Below are 22,799 nucleotides of genomic sequence, written 5' to 3' on the forward strand. Positions count from 1 at the left end.
TAAAAGCGACCGCTCCTGAACACTGGTGGCCTGCCTGGAGGAGGAGCGTGGTGAGTCACCTGGTCTCGGAGCCACCGCTCCTGAACACCCGGGGGGCTACCCCAAGGAGGAGGAGGAGGAACAGGGAGGGTCACTTGGACTTGGAGTGACTGCCTAGGGCTACGGGTGGTTGGCGGGAGGAGGAGACCTGAAGTGAGTTGTTTGGACCCCTAGTGACTGCGTCGGAAACCGGCGGCTGTCCGGAGGAGGAGGTGTGTGGCGGGTCTCTGGGTCTCGGAGCTATTGTACGGGGCTCCAGGTGGTGGCTCAGGGGAGGGGCTGCATAGCCAAGCGATTGGTGCAGAGCAGGGTCCCAGGAGCTAGGTGGCTTCTTGCTGGAAGAGCCGCACAGAGACATGCCTAGGGGCGGAGCGAAGTTTCCAGGATTGCGGGCAGATTCTCTGGGAGAGGCAGCCTAAGGAGACTCGCCTGCGGAGGGTGAGGCTCCCAGGCCCAGGACGTAGGTCCGGGCCCCTGGGATCATTGCAGAAGAAGACAGCCCAGCCCAGGTGGTAGTTGTAGATTGAGGGGAACCTCTAGGAGGGCAACTGACCAGCGAGACGTCCCCACCGAGTGACTCTTCCCGGCCGGGGGAGGTTTTCCCACAGGGACGGTAAAGTCAGAGACATAGGCACAAACAGGCCTTGCCTCAGCCCACAGTCTAGTTCCCCATTGGATGACCATTGGTCAACAAGTGGAGGCACCTCTGCCCACTAGCAGGGAATATACGCCACCTGAGGGTTACCACACCTAGAGAGGCAACTTCTTCGTGGAGCTCTGCATTATCAACCTCCTCCAAGACTTCAGGCTACTGAAGGTTAAGAGGGGATATACTAGCAATCTTCAGGGACATTATAAGTTGATAGAGGAAATCTGCAACATCTTAATGATCCACTGATCCCTGAACAATATGAGAAAACAAGAAAAGAAAATGCCCCAAACAAATCTAGATGTTACATCAATAAAATCCAACGACAGCATGGCAGAAGAAATGACAGAAAGGGAGTTCAGAATGTACATAATTAAAATGATTAGGGAAGCAAACGATGAGATGAAAGAGCAAATGCAGGCATTGAACGATCGCACCAATCGACAGTTAACAGAGCAAATTCAGGAAGCAAAAGATCATTTCAATAAAGAGTTAGAGATATTGAAAAAAAACCAAACAGAAATCCTTGAAATGAAGGAAACAATAAACCAAATTAAGAACTCCATAGAAAGCATAACCAATAGGATAGAACAGCTGGAAGACAGAACTTCAGATATTGAAGACAAAATATTTAACCTCGAAAACAAAGTTGAACAAACAGAGAAGATGGTGAGAAATCATGAACAGAATCTCCAAGAACTATGGGATATCATGAAAAGGCCAAATTTGAGAATTATTGGGATTGAGGAAGGCTTAGAGAAACAAACCAAAGGAATGAACAATCTATTTGAAGAAATAATATCAGAAAATTTCCCAAATCTGAAGAATGAAATGGAAAATCAAGTCCAAGAGGCTTATAGGACTCCAAATACACAAAATTACAACAGACCCACACCAAGGCACATTATAATGAAAATACCGAACATACAAAATAAAGACAGAATTTTAAAGGCTGTGAGAGAAGAGAACCAAATTACATTCAGGGGGAAGCCAATACGGATATCAGCAGATTTTTCAATCCAGACCCTAAAAGCTAGAAGGGCCTGGAACAACATTTTTCAAGCTCTGAAAGAAAATGGATGCCAACCAAGAATCTTATACCCAGCAAAACTTACCTTCAAATTTGACGATGAAATAAAATCATTCCATGATAAACAAAAGCTAAAAGAATTTACAAAAAGAAAGCTAGCATTACAGAACATTCTCAGCAAAATATTTCATGAGGAAGAGATAAAAAACAAAGAAGCAAATCAGCAAAGGGAGGAATTATCCTAAAGGAACTGTCAAATAAAGGAGGAACCAAGATCTGTCAAAAATTTTAAATATGAACCAAATGACTGGGAATACAATTCATATCTCAATAATAACCATGAATGTTAATAGCCTGAAATCATCAATCAAAAGACATAGACTGGCAGATTGGATTAAAAAGAAAGATCCAACAATATGTTGCCTGCAAGAGACTCACCTCATAGAAAGAGATACCCATAGACTAAAGGTGAAAGGATGGGGAAAAACATACCATGCACATGGACTCAGCAAAAAAGCTGGAGTATCCATCCTCATTTCAGATAATGTGGACTTCAAGCCAATGTTAGTCAGAAGGGATAAAGAAGGACATTTCATACTGCTTAAGGGATGCATAAATCAGCAAGATATAACAATCATAAACATCTATGCCCCAAACAGTGGCTCATCCATGTATGTTAAACAAATCCTTCTCAATTTTAGAAACCAAATAGACCATAACACAATAATACTAGGTGATTTTAACACGCCTCTCTCACCACTGGACAGATCTTCCAAACAAAAATTGAACAAAGAAACCATAGATCTCAATAACACAATCAATAATTTAGACTTAACAGACATTTATAGAATATACCATCCAACCAAGAGCGAATACACTTTCTTCTCAGCAGCACATGGATCCTTCTCTAAAATAGACCATATATTATGCCACAAAGCTAATGTCAGCAAATACAAGAAGATAGAGACACTACCTTGTATTCTATCAGATCATAATGGATTGAAGTTACAAATTAATGAAAGAGTAAAAAACAGAAACTACTCCAACACCTGGAGATTAAACAATATGCTACTATATGATGAATGGATAACAGAAGATATTAGGAAGGAAATTAAAAAATTCTTAGAGGTAAACGAGAACAAAGAAACATCATATCAAAATCTCTGGGACACTATGAAAGCGGTACTTAGAGGAAGATTTATTTCATGGAGCGCATTCAATAAAAGAAGTAAAACTCAAAAAATAAATGACCTAACACTACAGCTCAAAGCCCTAGAAAAAGAAGAACAGACCAACACCAAAAGTAGTAGAAGACAGGAAATAGTTAAACTGAGAGCTGAAATCAACGAAATTGAAACGAAAGAAATAATACAAAAAATTGACAAAATAAATAGTTGGTTCTTCGAAAAAATAAACAAAATTGATAAACCTTTAGCCACACTAACAAAGAGAAGACGAGAGAAAACCCAAATCACTAAAATTCGGAATGAACAAGGAAATATCACAACAGACACGACTGAAATACAAAACATAATTAAAAGCTATTTTGAAAATCTATACTCCAACAAAATAGAAAATTTCGAAGACATCAACAGGTTTCTAGAGACATATGAATTGCCTAAACTGAACGAGGAGGACATACACAATTTAAATAGACCAATTTCAAGTAATGAAATAGAAGAAGTCATCAAAAGCCTTCCAACAAAGAAAAGTCCAGGACCAGATGGGTTCTCAGCCGAGTTCTACAAAACTTTTAAAGAAGAACTCATTCCGATACTTCTCAAAGTATTCCAGAAAATAGAAGAGGAGGGAACTCTCCCAAACTCATTCTATGAAGCCAATATTACCCTGATTCCTAAACCAGATAGAGACACATCAAGGAAAGAAAATTTCAGACCAATATCCTTAATGAACATCGACGCAAAAATTCTAAACAAAATTTTAGCAAATCGCATACAAAAACATATTAAAAAGATAGTGCACCATGATCAAGTGGGTTTTTCTCATACTAGACAAAGGTGCCAAAAATATGCAATGGAGAAAAGATAGCCTCTTCAACAAATGGTGCTGGGAGAATTGGAAATCCATATGCAACAGAATGAAACTAAACCCGTATCTCTCACCATGCACGAAACTAAACTCAAAATGGATTAAGGATCTCGGAATCAGACCAGAGACCTTGCATCTTATAGAAGAAAAAGTAGGTCCAGAGCTTCAACATGTCAGCTTAGGACCAGACTTCCTCAACAGGACTCCCATAGCACAAGAAATAAAAGCAAGAATTAATAACTGGGATAGATTCAAACTAAAAAGCTTTCTCTCAGCAAAGGAAACTATCAGCAATGCAAAGAAAGAGCCTACAGAGTGGGAGAAAATCTTTGCCAATCATACTTCAGATAGAGCACTAATCTCCAGAATCTATAAAGAACTCAAAAAACTCTACACCAAGAATGTAAATAATCCAACTGACAAATGGGCTAAGGAAATGAATAGACACTTCACAGAAGAAGATATACAAGCAATCAACAAACATATGGAAAAATGTTCAACATCTCTAGTAATAAGAGAAATGCAAATCAAAACCACCCTAAGATTCCATCTCACCCCAATTAGAATGGCAATTATCAAGAATACAAGCAACAACAGGTGTTGGCGAGGATGTGGGGAGAAAGGTACACTCTTACATTGCTGGTGGGGCTGCAAATTAGTGCAGTCACTCTGGAAAGGAGTGTGGAGATTCTTTAGAAAACTTGGAATGGAAACACCATTTGACCCAGCTATCCCACTCCTTGGCCTATACCCAAAGGACTTAAAATCAGCATATTACAGAGATACAGCCACATCAATGTTCATAGCTGCTCAGTTCACAATAGCCAGATTGTGGAACCAACGTAGATGTCCTTCAATTGATGAATGGATAAAGAAACTGTGGTATATATATACAATGGAATATTACTCAGCCATAAAGAATGATAAAATTATGGCATTTGCAGGCAAATGGATGAAACTGGAGAATATCATGCTAAGTGAGATAAGCCAATCTCAAAAAACCAAAGGTAGAATGATATTGCTAATAAGTGGATGATGACACATAATGGGGTGTGGGAAGGGTTAGTGTTGGGGTTGGAGTTGGGTTTAGGGAGGGGGGCAGGAATGGAGGAAGGAAGGACTGTATAGATGGAGGGGAAGGGTGGGAGGGGAGGGGGAAGGGAAAAAATGGCAGAATGAATCAAACAACATTACCCTATGTAAATTTATGATTACACAAATGGTATGCCTTTACGCCATGTACAGACAGAGAAAAAACATGTATCCCATTTGTTTACAATAAAAAAAAAAAAAAAGTGAAAGCCCTCAAGCTAATTGGACCAATGACTGACAAGAAAGTTAACAATCTAGTATACAAAATGGTGTGTGGGGAGGGGGAAGAATCAGGGGAGAAATAGCTGCAGGCTTGTTCCTTACAGGCAGTAGAAAGGTCAAGAGAAAGAACTGTCATGTGAAGACAGATTGACTAGGTATTTTTGAATCTAAAGATGACTTGATAAGCCCCTATGAAAATCATACCAAGAAAATTTCTGAGTGCAGCCTTGTCGTGAGGCAGCAGCAAAGGAGGTGGTGCCTGGCAGGTGCAGTGAGCACAGAATATCTCTCCTCACTTGGTAGAACAATCCTGGCCTCCATCCCACATGCTCATTGATAGACTTGGACCTCTCCTCACTAGGGATCACAACAGCCACACACCTCCACTTAGAAGTCAAACTTCCCAGGTTCTAGCTGCCTGTGGTTTGGGCATGCTAGGAAAGGAGATGCATATTTCCCAATTCAATTATCACCTAACCCACCGATCTGCACTACATTCTTGCCTGCCCTGAGCTGTCAACAGCCATCATTCCATGCAGCTGGTAGGGCTCAAGGCAAGTTTCCAGACTCAGCAAAATCCCGGGTGATACCAGACCTGGAGAAGCAGGTTGTGACTGCAATGCTGCTTGTGGCTGATGTTAACCTGGGTGACCTATGCCCCCTCCTGTACCCCTCTGTCCTTCCCGGGTTCCCTAGACATGGTGTGGGCTATTTGCTTGCAGCAGGATCAGGTTGACCAGTTGACCATGATGCAAAGTGCGGCAAAATGAAAACAGTGCCAACTAGCAGGCTAGGAGTGAACTGTCATGTTTTAGCAGAGTCCCTTGTCCTGGAAGGAGCTGGTTCCATCAAAGTTCTGAGGGGGCTGCTCCCCCAAAAGCCCTGGCTACTGTTCTACTGGATGAACATATTAGCATCACATTTCTTGAAAACAGCAGGCCCCTGGGATTCACTACGTTTGCTATGCTTCTTACCATCAGAACTGAGACAGTGTTTGTCTTGAATCTTGGTAAATAGGCAGGACCAGAAGGGTCTTTGGTTGCCATGGGGACAGTGTCATCATGTTGTCATGCAGATTTTCTGTGACATCAGGCAGTATCTGTAGTCCAGGAATGCTGTCAGGGAAGCCACCCAACAAAACTCGTGTTGCCCAAGCTATAAAACAACCTCTGGGGAGTGAAACAATTTGCGTTCTCCTACTGGATTCTGGAACCTCTGTGACTTTCAAATGCAACATGTCAATGCCAGTCCCTTCCACTTTGAATATTGTAGATCTTATGTCTTTTGCTCTCATGTCACAGGAGTACTTGTAACAAAGTTAGGCATTTCTTAGAGAAGTACCAAAACTAAGGAAGCCAAATTTTGAATGGAAGTGAATGAGTTGAGTATACAATGGATATGACTTTCTGCCACCAATCTCACTGTAGTTAATATTGAATTGCAGCAAACTTATCTACCACAATTTTGAAAATGGTATGAGGATTTTTTTTTCTGCCAGCAAATAATTTTCCTGGCACCACAGACCCTGTGATCCATCATCACTTTATTTTGTCTATTTAAATTTACAGAGAGGGTCTGATTAAGTGGTTTAGGCATTCGCTAATTTAGGGAAAATGGTTTTCTCAGGAGAACCACCTTCCTCAACCTCCCCCACACCTGAGATGATAGGTGAGATCCAACACTTCCATGTGTTTATGCAATCTGCCTAGATATCTTCTGGTTAGAATTTTTTAGAAGAAAAGGTCAGCAGGAATAAAAAGAGTGAGAAAGTAATGAGTAGATTGTGATTGTTTTGATTTCAGGTTCAGGTGTGAAAGATTCCAAAAATCTCCTTTTATACTAACCACCTGAGCATATAGTGTTTCACACATAGGCCTTCATCTCCTCTTACCCCAGGACACCATGGAGCACTGAGATAATTTTCTGCTCAGTGTTCACCTACAAACATTTTCCTCCTTAAAGACATATGGATAAATATTTCTCTCATGATACACCACTGACTGTGGGTCTTAATATGCAACAAAGTGTACTTGAATGATATTTCTCAAAAGTGAAATTAAAAATTCATTAGAAATTGTTTAGATTTCTCTTGAGGAGGTTTTCTGGCAAAACATTTCATAGAATAGGACTGGAAGAGGAACCAGTCACCTATATTAAAGAGCCTCTTCAGATAACACCAAGCCTCCAAAGTCTCAATAGTTTGTCCTCTGTTAACTCAAGTGAATACATCACAGTTGGAAATGTACCAGTTTTAAGTGGAAGCTCTATTCAATGAAAGTTTTCAGCATGGATCTGTGGTGGCAGTGAGCATTGCATCCCAGAGACCTGGATTTCTTAAGAGCAGGTATTCCTGGAGATGAGACAACTCTCAGAAACTGATAGGTTATATCGTTCTCATGAACATGCTGATGTGGGTACTTAATTAGTAAGTTCTTGGAGAAGAAAATGCTCAACAAGGTTTAATGGCATGAAATTCAAAATGTCAACTGCAGTGTTCTTTGGAATGTAGCAGCCTTTTTGGGCACACTCCCAGGTTCTCTTAAAATGAAGTGGGCTTCCACATTTTGGCATTTTCCAAGTCAACCTCAATGTCAACTGGGAAACTGAGAGGTGAAGACAAAAGAGAGGTGCCCTGGGTCCTGCATTTTCTCATTCTGTTGTGCTTGGCATTGGGAAGATATCATTTTTTTTAAATGTATGAAATTTTGTTGAATACATATCTTACCTTCTGCTGACATAATTCAGAAGCACAGGGCATATTTAAAATCTGATTTTTCTGTATCAATGGAGGTCTTGTATCAATACAAATGAAGCATTTTTATAGATTTTGCTACATTTGATGTATGTTCTTAGAGATGCTGTGTAATATTGGGTGAAGAATGTAGTATTCTCACCTTTAACATGGTTCTGAGAATTATTTGTGCTCTGTAGGGAGCACAAATAATGACAGAAGAACCCCTATTTGGAAGAACTCACATTAAAAGAAAGAAATAAGAGACATTAGGTTTGTGGCATGTGTGTGGTGTATATAAGCAATTACAAGAAAAAGTATTTTGAATATTGGAAATGCTTGAGGATCTGCTTTTCCTGCTCACTAAGTCCAAACACATGTTTAGTTATTCTTTCAATTTTTCTGTTTATGAAATTCAGGTTTTTCTCATATTGGGTCTTCAATTTTGTATTTTATTAGAGATTTTTTCTTTAAATTTCTAATGTCGTGGTGCACTCTTCATTTCGAGAGCCATCGTTCAGTGCTGCACATCCTAATTTGTACCTGTTTAAATTTAAGTGCTTGGGTATAGGTGCTGTGGTGTAAGAAATAATTTTTCTCATAGGTCAGGTGCCAGAAAAGAACAATCAGCATATGTGTAATCAGCTATCCCTTGCAAGCAACAACAAAGGGCCAAGAATTTTCAAGGGCATTGATGTTCTTTGCAAGTTGAGTTATTGTCAGTGATTATCATTGCTTACAGAATGATCTTGCAATTATTTCTTGCTGTATTTGTATAGTACTTTCAAGGTAAAGAAATGTCTTAGAATTTTTTTGGTACCATCAAGAGGATTAATATTTTATAGTGTCTCTTCACAGAAGATGGTTTTCATCTCTAAAACTATTCTGTTTTTAGTGTCCCAAAAATGTCCTTACTCTTTCTTGTTTGAATATTCACCTTTAAGCTTTTGTACAATTCCTTTGTTTCAGCATGATGCATATTCAAATTTGGTATTATGCCTGTTAAATTGTGTTCATCGCACCATCAGACACTTGTTTCATCCATCGATTTCACTTTATGTAGCATTGTTGTGCCAATGTTTGTGACACAGTGCTGTTGTCTATAGACTCCAGGGGCTGGTAAAATGACCTTTGGCATTGTCAGAAAGGGCCTGTGCCAAACAGGCAGTAGTAATGTCAAAAGAAAGAACTGTTGTGTGAGGAGAGATTGGCCATATACTTTTGCATCTAAAAGTGAGTTGAAGGGCCTCTAGGAAAATCATACCAAGAAAATTTCTGAGTGCCCTTGTTATGAGACAACAGCAAAGAGGGTGGGTACTGGCAGGTAGAGTGAGCACAGAACATCTCTCCTCACTTGCTAGCACTTTCCTGGCCTAAATCCCAAATGCTCAGGGATAGACTCCATCCTTTCCTCATTGGGTATCACAGCAGCCAGGGACCTCTACTTAGAAGTCAAAATTCCTAGGTTACAGTTGTCTCCAGTTTGGAAATTTTAGGAAAGGAAGGTCATCCCACCAGAGTTGGTGTGGTTTCCCAATTTAATCATGACCTAACCCACTGAGATACACTGCATGCTCCCCTGCCCTGAGTTATCAACAGCCATCATTCCGTGTGTTTGGTAGGGCCCCAGGCCAGTTTCCTGACTCAGCAAAATCCCAGGTGAACCCAGACCAGGAGAAGCAGTTTGGGAGGGCAATGCTGCATTTCACCAGTGCTAATCTGGGTGAACCACGACCCCTCCTGCACCCTTCTCCCTCCTGGGTTCACTAGATCAGATGGGGGTTAATTGCCTAGAGCAGGATCTTGGTGGACAGGCAGCCATGATGCCTGCTGCAGCCAAATGAGGAGATCGCCTGCTAGAGGACCTGGAGAGCAGTGAGTTCTTTTAGGCTTCAGCAGGGTCCCTTGTCCTGGAAGGATCTGGATTGATCAAAGGCCTGCGGTGGCCATGCCCACAACACACCCTAGCTCTTCTCCTGGTCAAAAATATTAGGATTCCATTTCTTGAAAACAGCAGGCCCTTGGGTCTCTCTCCCTTCATATTCCCTCTTACTATCACAGATGAACCAGTGCTGGTCTTGAACCTTGATCTGAAGTGTCCAGGACTGAAATTGTCTCTGGTTGCCATGGTAACTGTGATGTCATTGTGCTGTCATGTCACCATTCTGTGACATCAGGCAGTGTCTGCAGTGCTGGCAGGCTGTCAGCAAAGCCACCCATCACAACACATGTTGCCCAAGGCCCCATAACAAGCACTTGGTGTAAAACAATGTACATTCTCATACTGGAGCCTGGAACCTCTGTGACCTTCAAACCCCACATGCCCAATGATAGCCCTTTCCATTTTGAATATTGTAGATCTCATGTCTTTTGCTCTCACATCACAGGAGAACTGGTAACCAAGTTAGGCATTTCTTAGAGAATGATCAAAATCAAGGAAGCAGGATTTTGAATGGAAGTGAATGAGAATTCAATGGTTATGACTTTCTGCAACTAATCTCACTGTAATGAATCTTGAGAGGAATTGCAGTAGACATATCTACCAGCAGTTTGAAAATTGGATGAGGATTTTTTTTTTTTGCGAGGAAATATTTTTCCTTGATTACAAATCCCATGGGCAATCACCTCTTCCCTTTGCCTATTTGTACTTACAGACAGGGTCTGACTATGTGGCTTAGGCCTTCCCTAAATTAAGTAAACTGGCCTTGCCAAGGTGAACCAACTTCCTTCTTGCCTGAGATGATAGGTAAGATCCAGCACCTCTATGGGGTTGTGCATTCTGCCAAGATATATGTTGGTTAGAATTTTTCAAAGGAAAAGGCGGAGAGTAATAAGAATAGTGAGAAAGGAATGAGTATATTGTGATTGTTTTGGCTCCAGGTTCAGGTTTGAATGATCTCCAAAGTCCCCTTTTATACTATCCACCTGAACTTACAATGTTTCACATATATGCCTGCCACTCGTCCTACCTCAGGCCACCATGGATCACTGAAATAATTTTATGCTCAGTTTTCAACTAAAACTGTTTTCCTCATTAAAGAGACAGAGACAAATCTTTCTATTATGATACACCCCTGGACTGTGTGTCTTGATATGGAACAAAAATTATTTGAAGGATTGTTATCAACAGTGAAATTATGGCTTGCCTAGGGTAGGTTTTCCAGCAAAGCATTTCACAGAGTCATACTGGAAGAGGATCCAGTCACCTACCTTAAAGAGCCTCCAATGTCTCCGAATTTTGTCCTCTGGTAAATCAAGTGAATACAACAAGGTTGGAAATGTACCAGTGTTAATTGGAAACTCATTGCAATGAGAGTTTTTAGCATGGAGCTGCAGTGGCAGTCAATGGTGCTTTACCAGTGACACGGATTTCTTAAGAAAAGGTATTCCTGGAGATAAGACGACTCTCAAGAACTGAATGGTTATTCTTTCTCATGAATATGCTGATGCCATTATTTAATCAGCAAGCTCTTGAAGAAGAAACTGCTCACCAGGTTTAAAGGCACAAAATTAAAAATGTCAACTGCAATAATCTTTGCAAAATAGTAGCCTTAATGGGCATACTCCCAGGCTGTCTGCAAAAGTAGTGGTTTTGTACAACTAAGCATTATCCAAATCAAACACAATGTCATCTGGAAAACCTAGAGGTGAAGATAAAATAGAGCAGCCCTTGGCCCTGCAATTTGCCATTCTGCTGTGCCTGGTATTAGAAAGATAATTTTTTTTAAATGTATGAATTGTGACTGAATACATATCTTACCTTCTGCTGATATTTTTCAAGAGGCACAGAGGTATTTAACCTGGTTTACCTGTATCATTGGAAGTATTGTCTCAATAGTATTAAAGATTTTTTTAAATAGATTTTGCTACATTTGACAGATGTTTTTAAGAGATGCCATGTATAAGTGGTGGAAGAATAGTGTTCTCACCTTTGCCATGGTTTGGGGAATTATTTGATTATGCTCTGTAGTGTAAGGAATGACAAAAGAACCCTTATTTGAAAGAACTCACACTGAAAGAATCAAATCAGAGACAATGGATATGTGGCAAGTTTGTGGTGGATATAAGCAATTACAAGAAAATAAAGGATTTTGAAATTTGGGAATTCTTTAGGATCTGCTTTTCTTGCACAGTAAGTCAAATTACATCTTTAGATATTCTTTAAATCTTTCTGTTTTTGAAATTCATGTTTTGCCTATATTGGATCTTAATTTTTGTAGTTTAGGAGAGATGTGTTTGTTTAAATTTCTGATGTTTGGTGCACTCTTTATTTTGAGAGCCATCGTTTAGGACTGCATATCCAAAGTTGTACTTGTCTAAATTTAAACTTGGCTGTAGGTAGTGTAGTGTAAGAATGCCTTTTCCCAAATGTCAGGTGCCAGAAAAGCAAAATCAGTATACGTGCAATCAACTGTCACTGGCAAGCAACAGGACAGGGCCAAGAATCTGCAAGGTCATTGATGTTATTTGCAAGTTGAGTTATTGTCAGTAACTATCATTGCTTACAGAATAATCTCATAATTATTTCAGGCTGTATTTATATAGTATTTTCAAGGGGAAGAAATTGAAAGACCCTCAGACCCCCTGTCCAAGGAAGAACTCACGTAATCACTGGCTGCAAAAGCAAGAGGCAGTTTATTGATTACACAGGCGCCTGCGGGTGCTCAGTAAAACCTCAGCCGGAGCTTCGGTGAACTGGCACACCGGGCTTTGGGGTACAGGTTTTTTATAGGGTAAAGGGGCAGGTTTCGCGCGCTCGGTAAGCAACAGATTTCTTATTGGTTATTTTGAATCCAGCATTTAGACATTCTTGGAGAAGCCATAAATTTACTTTAACTGGAGAGGGGGATGAAAGATAGAGACACAGGCGGAGACACAGGCTTCCCCAAATTGCCCGCAGCCCCTCTCTTCCGCACCTGCATAAACACAGGCTTTCCCTAATTGCCCTCAGCACGGGTCGTAAAAAATGGTAAAGAATGTATAAACTCATGCTAAGTGAGATAAGCCAATCTCAAAAAACCAAAGGAAGAATGATCTCGCTGATAAGTGGATGATGATTCATAATGGGGGGTGGGAGGGGTTAGTTTTAGGGTTAGAGTGAGGGTTAGGGAGGGGGGCAAGAATGGGGGAAGGAAGGACTGTATAGAGGGAAAAGAGGGATGGGAGGGGTGGGGGGAAGGGGAAAAAATAACAGAATGAATCAACCAACATCACCCTATGTAAACGTATGATTACACAAATGGTATGCCTTTACTCTATGTACAAACAGAGAAAGAACATGTATCCCATTGGTTCACAATAAATTAAAAAAAAAAAAAAAAAAAAAAGAATGTATAAACTCAGACTTCTCTCACCTTATCTGTGAAGGCTAGGGGAGCTGACCCGAGAAGGAACCTTGTTAAGGATAGAGCGGCTCAGAACTTAAGATGCCATGCTTCACAAGCCATAATTTTACTTTGCCATTTACAGTCCTTCGTTATCTCATCCTATTTACTCTGTCCTTGGTCAGGAATCTGGTATCTGAGGTTTTACAGGACAGTTTTATAGTTCCTGCTTATCAGCTCCGGTTAGTTTAGGCATCCTCTGACTTTCCCAATTATCCTGCTCTTTCTTAGCTAAATCTTTAGATAAACACCTTTAGCGTGCCCTGATAGTTTTCTTTTTTTTCTTTTAAAATAGGCCTGAGCGGGTGGTGCAGGGGTCTTTTCAAAATGTTCTGGATTTTTTTGGGAGTTCATCAGGGATAACAATTTTTTAGTGTTTCTTCACTGAAATTAGTTTTAATCTCTAATACCCTTCTGCTTTTAGTGCCCCAATAATGTCCTTTACTCTTCCTTGTGTGAAGAGCTTGTGTGAAGATTCAGCTTTGAAACTTTGTACCATTCCTCTCTTTCAGCATGATGCATTTTCAATTTTGCATTATGCCCTTTTAAACTGTGCTCATCACGCCATCAGACACTTGTTTTACCATCGATTTCACTTTTTACAGCATTGTTGCACCAATATCTGTGACCCAGGTATGCTATCTGTAGCCTCCATGGACTAGCAAAAGGACCTTTGCCAATGTCACAGTGGACCTTGTGCCAAACAGGCAGTAATAAGTTCAAGAGAAAGAACCATTATGTGAAGAGAAGTTGGGCAGATATTTTTGCATCTAAGGTGAGTTGAAGGACCGCTAGGAGATTCATATGAAGAGAATTTTTGAGTGCACCCTTTTAGTGAGGCAGCAGGATAGGAGGTGTGATCTGGCAGGTAGAGTGAGCACAGAACATCTCTCTTCACTTGTTAGCACATTTCTGGCCTTCATCCCACATGTGAAGTGATAGACTCCATTCTCTCCACATCACAGCAGCCATCTACCTCCACTTAGAAATCAAACATCCCAGGTTCCAGCTCTCTCTTGTTTGGGCATTCTAGGAAAGAAGGGGCATCCCAGGAGACTCAGTGTGAAGTTTCCCAATTCAATCATCACCTAACCCTCAAGCTACTCTGCAAGCTCCCCTGCCCTCTCTGATCTTTCAACAGCCATCATTTTGTGTCCCTGGTAGGATCCTTGGCCAGTTTCCTGACTCAGCAAGATCCCAGGTGAGACCTGACTTGGAGAAGCTGTTGGGAAGGCAATGCTGCTTGTGGCAGATGATAATCTAGATGACCATGGCCCCTCCCCGACTCCCTGTCCCTTCTGTGTCCACTAGGCCTGGTGGAGGCTAATTAACTGTAGCAGGATGGGGGTGGCCAGGTGGCCATGATGCCTGATGCAGCCTAAAAAGAACAGCACCACCTAGTGGGCCTGGAGTGTAGTGCATGCTGTCAGGCTTCAGTGGGGTAGTTGTCCTGGAAGGAGCTGGATTGATCAAAGGCCTGAAGGGGACTCGCCCCCAACACACCCTGGCTCCTCTTTTCCTGAACAAAGATACTAAGATCACATTTCTTGAAAACAGCATGCCCCTGGGACTCACACCATTCGTCTTTCCTCTTACCATCATAGCTGACCCAGTGCTTGTCTTGAATCTTGGTTTGTGGTGCTTCTGGTAGTGGCTGCACTGCTGGGGATTTTTTCTTATTTTATTATATCCAACATCCTGTGCCCCCAGTCTTCTTTGAATGTCCAGTTTTAAATTCCAGTAAAGTCGCCCCCCCCCCTTTTATTGTTCACCCACCTTTTGGAGAAGCTGCCTGTCTGCTTTCTTGGTTTCAAATCACAGAGCAGTCAGAAAAGCCACCTCCTCTATTCTGCCATCTTGAAAACCCCCTTATGAGGGGTTTTAAGGAAAAAAAAATTTGAAGAATATTCACCTAGACTTACGAAAAGAATATGAGCAGAAAAGGAGAATGGTTTCTTTCAGTTATCATGAAGAACTATGCCTGTGGTTTGCGGAAGTTATTGTGCAGTGCAGATTAGTAGTGTTGAGGGACCACTGAGCCCTAGGTCTGTGCTTTTCTGAAGACCTGTTCTGAAGACCCTGTTTCCTGCAGGGTCCTGCCACAGATCTCTTTTAACTGCCCTTCCCTGCTTTTTTCCTTCTAACTTGTAGTTCCTGACCTGTGATAACACCATAGAAATTAAACTTTGGTCTAGGAATAGTGGAATTTTTTTTTTTTTTTTTTTTTTGATGCTGGGGATTGAACCCAGGGCCTTGTGCTTACAAGGCAGGCAATCTACCAACTGAGCTATATCCCCAGTCCATCAGACCATGGAATTTTTTACCAGGTATAGGGAAGGAAAGGGGATTCTGATTCTGGGTTTACTCTCCTTTCTGGGTATAGCTTCAGACAGTTTGACTTGCCTGACTGCCTGTCCTAACTCCTCAAATGGCAAGCAGAGGTCAGGGAGGCGACCTGCACCTGCTCAAGCATGCCGGAGGTCTTCTGACCTATAGCTCATTCTGTTCCCCCTGAAATGAGTTAGTTGAGCAGGGACTCCTGGAAGTCAAATTTTCCTACTATGCACAAGATGCACTGTGGTTCTGGGGAATCACCTATTGGTAAGGCAAACCAGAAGGCAGAGCTGGTGAAGGTGAGGATGAAGGTGGAGAAGAAGGCTAGGAGAGAGAACAAGAGGGCTGTGTCTTGGTTGTGGAGCTGGATGTCCTGACTTGGCCATGTGAAAAGAAGCTGAGGACCTCAACTCTCTTGTCCCAACCTCTTGTCTGGCAGATATGTGGAAGTAAGTATCTGCACTCTATGACAGATGTGGCTGTGAGGGATGACCATGAACTACAGAATTGTTGAGAGACTACTGAAATTGGGCTGCTGGGGCCCAGGACCCAGGTAATAGGAGTCCCTGTCCTCAGAGTTAAGACACAAGTTATAAAAGAAATCTCCAAAATCCTCTCTTCTTATATAGAATCTTCCAGAAGTAATTCCAACCCATATAAAATCCCCAAAGGCCTCCTAGACACAGTAGGAATTATACTAAAAATGTTTAACAACTGGCTCTCCAAAAAACAAGCCCTGACTTGTAGCATTTGCCCACTTCTATGACATAAATTACCCACTGTGGCTACCAGCTTGCTGAACAACTGAGAAGTTGAAATCATTGTGAGCCATCCCCAGTATCCCACTGATTGGGAGCTTCTCAATAGAGCTCCTCCTTTCCCTCACCCACCTGCTGTCATATCAATTTCCACACATCACTGAGAGTTGCTGGTTCCCTTCTCTTTGCCTTGTTTTTCTCAGTTCTGCTCCTATGCAGCTTTAACTCTCCCCACTTTTTTTTTTTTTTTGTGGTGCTGGGGATTGAACCCAGGGCCTTGTGCTTGCAAGGCAGGCAATCTACCAACTGAGCCATATCCCCAGCCCCTCTCCCCACTTCTTGTAGGGTTTCCTACCTCTCTCCAGCCTCAGGCCCAGTCTTGCAACTTTGTCACCATGTGTATCTTCACCTATGCTGGGAAGCACTCCAACATCCACCTGGGCCAGGTAATTAATCTGGGCAACTGGGAATTTGTGGCCTCCAGTGAGGGAGGGAGCTGAATACAGGTAAGTCATAGGGTTTTCAAGCTTAGCAGGCCTTGATTCTAGGTCCCTGCTCCTCCTTAGCTGGACTGATACATTTGGATCCCCAATGCAACCTATATGTGGATGCCCCACCAACCACCAAGGATGCCACTATGGAGACAATGATGGCCACACTGCCCACTGTTAATCAGGTTCTCTCCAGGTGTCCCTCATTTTGGCAGCTTGGCAGATACCAACCCATTATGGTGAGAACCAGGTGCCCAGGGTCCTGAGGAAGAAGGCAAAGAGGGAGGTATGACGCCCTGAACTGGGATCATAGGTTCTAAGCTGTCCATCCCAGGTACCTCTGGGCCAGCATGAAGAGAGTATTTGTCAAGCCCTGGGACCAAAGCTGTGCTGAAGAGGTTCAGGGAGGATCTGGCTGTCCTGGAAAAAATAAATCAAGGTGTGGAATGAAAACCTAGACATGAGTACCTGTGACCCAGTCTGGTGTAAAACTGTGGCCATATGAGTGTCCCAAGATTTTGGTTGTTTCAGTTCCCCTTCACCCAAACCACAGCCCACCCCTTAGTGGCTACAGTCCTACCATCCTTAAGACCACACTTTTCCTATGTCCCACCCTTCCCAAAAGTAACCTCCCCATTGTCCAGGCCCTCATGAACAAATTTCACTTTAGATGCATCATCTAGGGGCCTCTCTCCTTCCTCTATTCGTTCCTATTTTCCTCCCTCCCTCTCTTTGCTCATCATTCAGATCTCCCATAGAGCCAATGATAGCCACCTTTTAAAAACTATTTCAAGAATATAATAGGGTGATAGTATGTATTTCCCCACACCCTTTATGAATTTAATTGATTTTGATCCTAAATATTAATAACCACAAAAGATACTGTATGCTAATGATAGAAAAAAACTTAACACAACTATTTAAAATAAAGTGTTGACAAAAGAATATAAAGCATTAAAAACATTTTTTTTTCTTTCTAACTGGATAGGATTTAGCATGTGTCCTGAAGCCAGACACACCACAATGCAAACTATATTAACACAGAGATTTTTTAAAATATTGACACTCAGGCTTTTCATTTTATGGCTCACTTAGAAATTGACAAGAGAAGATGAACTGGTCAAACTTAAGAAGATGTTTCTGGTTGGAGATATTTGGTCTCAGGCTTTAGACCGAGGGATTTATATCTTTAACCTATTTGCAGTTCATCAGGTGGAAAGTTCAAAATTAACATATTTCACTGGAAGGTGAAAAAATTTTATATTTTCACTAAAAATCTAATGATTGTCTTAGTGAGTACAACAAGGATACAATTAAATCCAACTTCTTTATTTGGGTAAAATTTAGAAAAAACAAACTTGGGATTTTATTTCTTCAAATAATAATCTGTAACCATCCATTTAAAAGCAGAAACCAACAGTATACACAAACCAAAAGTGTTTTCTTTACAATATAAGCAAAGTTGCTTCTTGCCCTAATTCTATTTAATTGTAATTGTACAGAAGTCAGGGAGTCAGGGATAATACTTGGTCTATTTTTTTTTTTTTTTTTTTTTTTTTTTTTTTTGGTACTTGAGATTGAACCCAGGGGCATTTTACCACTAAGCTACATCCCAAACCCTTTCTTTTTTTTTTTTTATTCTGAGACAGGGTCTTGTTAAGTTGCCAAGGCTGGTTTTGAACTTGTGATCCTCCTGCCTTAGTCTCCTGAGTTGCTGGGATTATATATGTGTGCCACCATGCCCAGTTTGGTCTGATTCTTGAACGAAGAATTACAAATAAAATAGTTGAGAAGTGGGAGGAGAATTTAATGATGGAATGTAGGAAAATCTGCAAAGAGGCAGGAGAGCAGAATATTGACCTTAGAAAGCTGTCCCAGCCAACACTGCCTGAGAAACTTGAAGAAACATGGATATTTGGTGCAGCCATTCAGACAGGCAACCACAAGACCATGGTTAGTGGATCTCAATTCAAACAGCACTGAGGACCTGGATTCATCACTCATTTCCATACCTTTTGACTCAGGTGGCTGTGCTCTTACGGATGTTTAAAACATGCTCAGGATTGCTGGGGTCCCTGAGATCAGTGGAGGACAAATTTCCACTCTTGTTAGAATCTTCTGTGATTTGCCACTGGGTGCTATCTTTGCTCCAGGGAAAAGCCCTCTGGTTCCTGATCCTGGGACCTTTGGATCAGAAACAATTCCCACTTTAAGAGGACAGTGGGAAATATGGCAAAAGACAATTTTGCTGCCATAATGGAGGACTTCCTGAGACCTGTGAAAAAGCATTACTGTCCCACCATCACTGAGGTAACTGACACCATGGACCAAGGGATACTCCCCTCAAGGTTCCAAGGACTCCTGATTTTGTGGGTGAGCACCAGTCTGCTACCAGTGCACAGTCTCAATGGTTCCTGTGGGTGATCACCCTTTTTTCCTCAGTGGTGTCTTCACTTGGTCCTGTAGGTGACTACCCCTCACCCACCAGTGCTGAGACACCCCTGAGTGTTGAGAGTGGACCTCTCAGTGCTCTTTCCTAGTTACTGTGAGCACCCCTCCCCAACAGGTGTTGAACCTGCTCAGGTTTCTGGGCATGGGAGCCACTCCCCCTCCATTCCCCAGAGGTCCTGAGGGTGAGTGCTCCTACCCCAGCAGAGCTCACACACCCCTGAATGTTGAGGGTGATCACTCCTGGTCTTTCAGTGCTCAGTCTTCCCTAGTTGCTCTGAGTGAATACCCCTTCTACACCCATTTTGTGTCTACCATGGTTCCTCGAGGTGGGCGCTACTCACCATCCATTCCCCAGTGTCCTCTGGGTCTTGTGGATGACTGCCCCATGACCAGCAGTGCTCAGTGTCCTCAGTATCCTTTAGGTGCACACCTGAATCCCACCACTGTTTAGTTTCCTCAAGGTCCTATTCTTGAGTGGTCCCTGGGCCATCCTTTTCCTTTTGCACTGACGCCCGAGGATGAGTGCCCCTGGCCCAGCAGTGCTCATTCTCCTCAGGATTCTGGGGGTGGAATATGTCACCTACCAGTGTTATTCCACTATGGATCCTGTGGGTGGTTGCCCCTCACCCATCAGTCTCTGGTGTCCTGTGGTTCCTGTGGGCGAGCAATCCTCACCCACAAGTGCCCAGTCTCCACAGTTCTGTGAGCACCACTGACCCACTCTTGATCTGTATCCTCTGGGACATGCAGGCGAGTGCCCCTCACCCAGCAGTACTCAGTCTCTTTTGGTCATGAGGATGAGTGCCTCTGACTCACCAGCGTTCAGTCTCCTCTGGGATCTGTGAGTGGTGCCCCTCCCTCACCAGGGCTCGCTCTTCTCTGGGTCCTGTTTCTGACATATCCTGTCCACCACTGCCTGGATTTCTGAGTCCGGTGGGTGAGCACCCCTCCCCCACAGTCTTCAGTCATGTGGGTCCTGTGGGAGATCATTCCTCAACCTCCAGGGCTTAAGTCTCCTCTGAGCCCTATGCTACCTGGCTCCTTTCATGTACTGTGTGGGTGAGTGCCTTTCCCTCCAAGGCAAGAATACCCTTCTTGACCTTAGAAGACTTTCCCAGTCAACACTGCCTGGGAAACTTGAAGAAACATGGATAGCTGCTCTTTCTAGAAACCTTGCTTGACCTTTGGTGCAGCCATTCAGACAGGCTTCTCAACAGAGCCTGTAACCACAAGACCACTGTTAGTGGATCTCAATTCAAACAGCATGAAGGACCTGGATCCATCACTCATTAGCCACCATTTTCACACCTTCTGGCTCATGTCACTGTGCTCTAATGCAATATGGAATCATGCCCAGGATTGTTGAGGTCCCTGTGACCAGTAGATGACAGTCAAATTTCCAACTCTTGTCAGGGATCTTCTGTGACTTGCCACTGGGTGCTATCTTTGCTCCATGGAATAACCCTCTGGGACCTTTGGATCAGGAACAAGTCCCACCTTGAGAGGACAGTGGGAAGTGTGGCAAAGAACAGTTTTGCTGCCATCATGGAGGACTTTGTGAGACCTGGGAAAAAGTACCACTGTCCCACCATCACTGAGGTAACTGATACCTTGGGCTGAGGAATTCTCTCCACAAGATTCCAAGGACTCCAGGTCCTGTGAGTTAACACCTGTCTCTTACCAGAACATAGTCTCCATGTTTTCTGTGGGCGAGCACCATTCATCCCAAAGAGCTTAGTCTTCTCTGAGTCCTGCGGTGAGCATCCCTCACCCACCAGTGCTCAGACACCCCTGAGTGCTGAGGGTGAGCAACCCTTGTATCTCAGTGCTCAGTCTTCCCTAGTTGCTGTGAGTGCCCCTCCCCACCTGTGTTGACTCTGCCCTGGTTATCTGGGGTGGGCACCACTCACCCATCATTCCCCAGTGTCCTCTAGATCCTACAGTCCTTGGTCCAGTGTCCTTCAGGTGTTCACCTCAGTTCCTTCACTGTTCAGTTTCCTCAAGGTCCTGTTTGGGAGGGGTCCCTGGCTCATTATTGTTTCTTCTGTACTGTGGCAGTAGGTGAGCACCCCTTGCCCACAAGGACCCAGTCTCTTCAGTCCTGTAGGTGAGTATCCCTGGCCCACTCTTGATCATTCTTCTCTGGGGCTCTTGGGTGAGCACCCCTTGCACACCTTCAGTGCTCAGTTTCATCTAGGGTCTGTGGAAATGACCCCTCCCTCATCAGGGTTCAGTCTCCTCTGGGTCCTGTTGCTGATAACCCCCGGCCGACCTCTGTTCTGAATTCTCTGAGTCATGGGGGTAAGTGCCACTTCCCGACAAGTCCTCAGTCGCTCTGCATCCTGTGGGTGAGCAACCCTAGCCCTCCAGTGCTTAGTCTCCTCTGAGCATTATGTCACCTGGCTGCTTTAATAAACTGTGTGTGTGTGAGTGCCTTTCCCCACAAGAAAAGAATACCCTCTTCGGTCTTAGAAGACTGTCCTTGTCAACGTTGCCTGGGAAACTTGGAGAAACATGTATAGCTCCTCTTTCCATAAACCTTGCTTGACCTTTGGTTCAGCCATTCAGACAGGCTTCTCAACAGAGCCTGTAACCACAAGACCATGGTTAGTGGATCTCAATTCAAACAGCATTGAGTACCTGGATCCATCACTCATCCATCACTCATCCGCCACCATTTCCACACCTTTTGGCTCATGTGACTGTGTGCTTATGAAACATGTCCAGGATTGCTGAGGTCCATGTGACCAGTGAATGATGGCCCAATTTCCAACTCTTGTTAGGATCTTCTGTGACTTGCCACTGGGTGCTATCTTTGCTCCAGGGAAAAACCCTCTGGGATTAGGAACAATTCCAACTCTGAGAGGACAGTGGGAAATATGGCAAAGGACATTTTGCTGCCATCATGGAGGACTTCCTGAGACCTGTGAAAAAGCACCACTGTTCCACCATCACTGAGGTAACTGAGACCTTGGCTGAGGGATCCTCTCCACAAGTTTCCAAGGACTCCAGGTCCTATGGGTGAGCACCCTTCTCCCACCACTGCACAGTCACCATGGTTCTTGTGGTTGAGCACCATTTTCACCCCAATAGTCAATAGTCTCTGGGTTCTGTGGGTGAGTGCACCTTACCCACCAGTGTTCAGACACCAGTGTTGAGGGGGAGTACCTGTGGCCCCTCAGTGTCAGTCATCCCTAGTTGCTGTGAGTGAGTGTTCCTCCTATACCAGTGTTGAGCCTGCCCTAATTCCTCAGGGTGGGCACCACTCACCCTCCATTCCCCAGATGAGCTCTGCATCTTGAAAATGAGTGCTTCTCACTGAGCAGTGCTCAGTCTCCTCAGTGTCCTTCAGGTGCACACCCCACTCCCACCATTTCAGTTTCCTCAAGATCCTTGTGAGGGGTCCGTGGCCCATTCTTGTTCCTTCTGCACTGTGGCATGAGGGTAAGCACCCTTTGCCCAGCAGTACTCAGGCTCCTCAGGATCTTGTAGTTCCCAAATATTTTCCTGAATCAGTATCCATAACCTCTACCTCCCATCCCCTCAGTGCTAGTCCCCAGGAACCACAC

Source organism: Sciurus carolinensis, chromosome 3 (assembly GCF_902686445.1).
Source record: "Sciurus carolinensis chromosome 3, mSciCar1.2, whole genome shotgun sequence".
NCBI classification, from domain to species: Eukaryota; Metazoa; Chordata; class Mammalia; order Rodentia; family Sciuridae; genus Sciurus; species Sciurus carolinensis.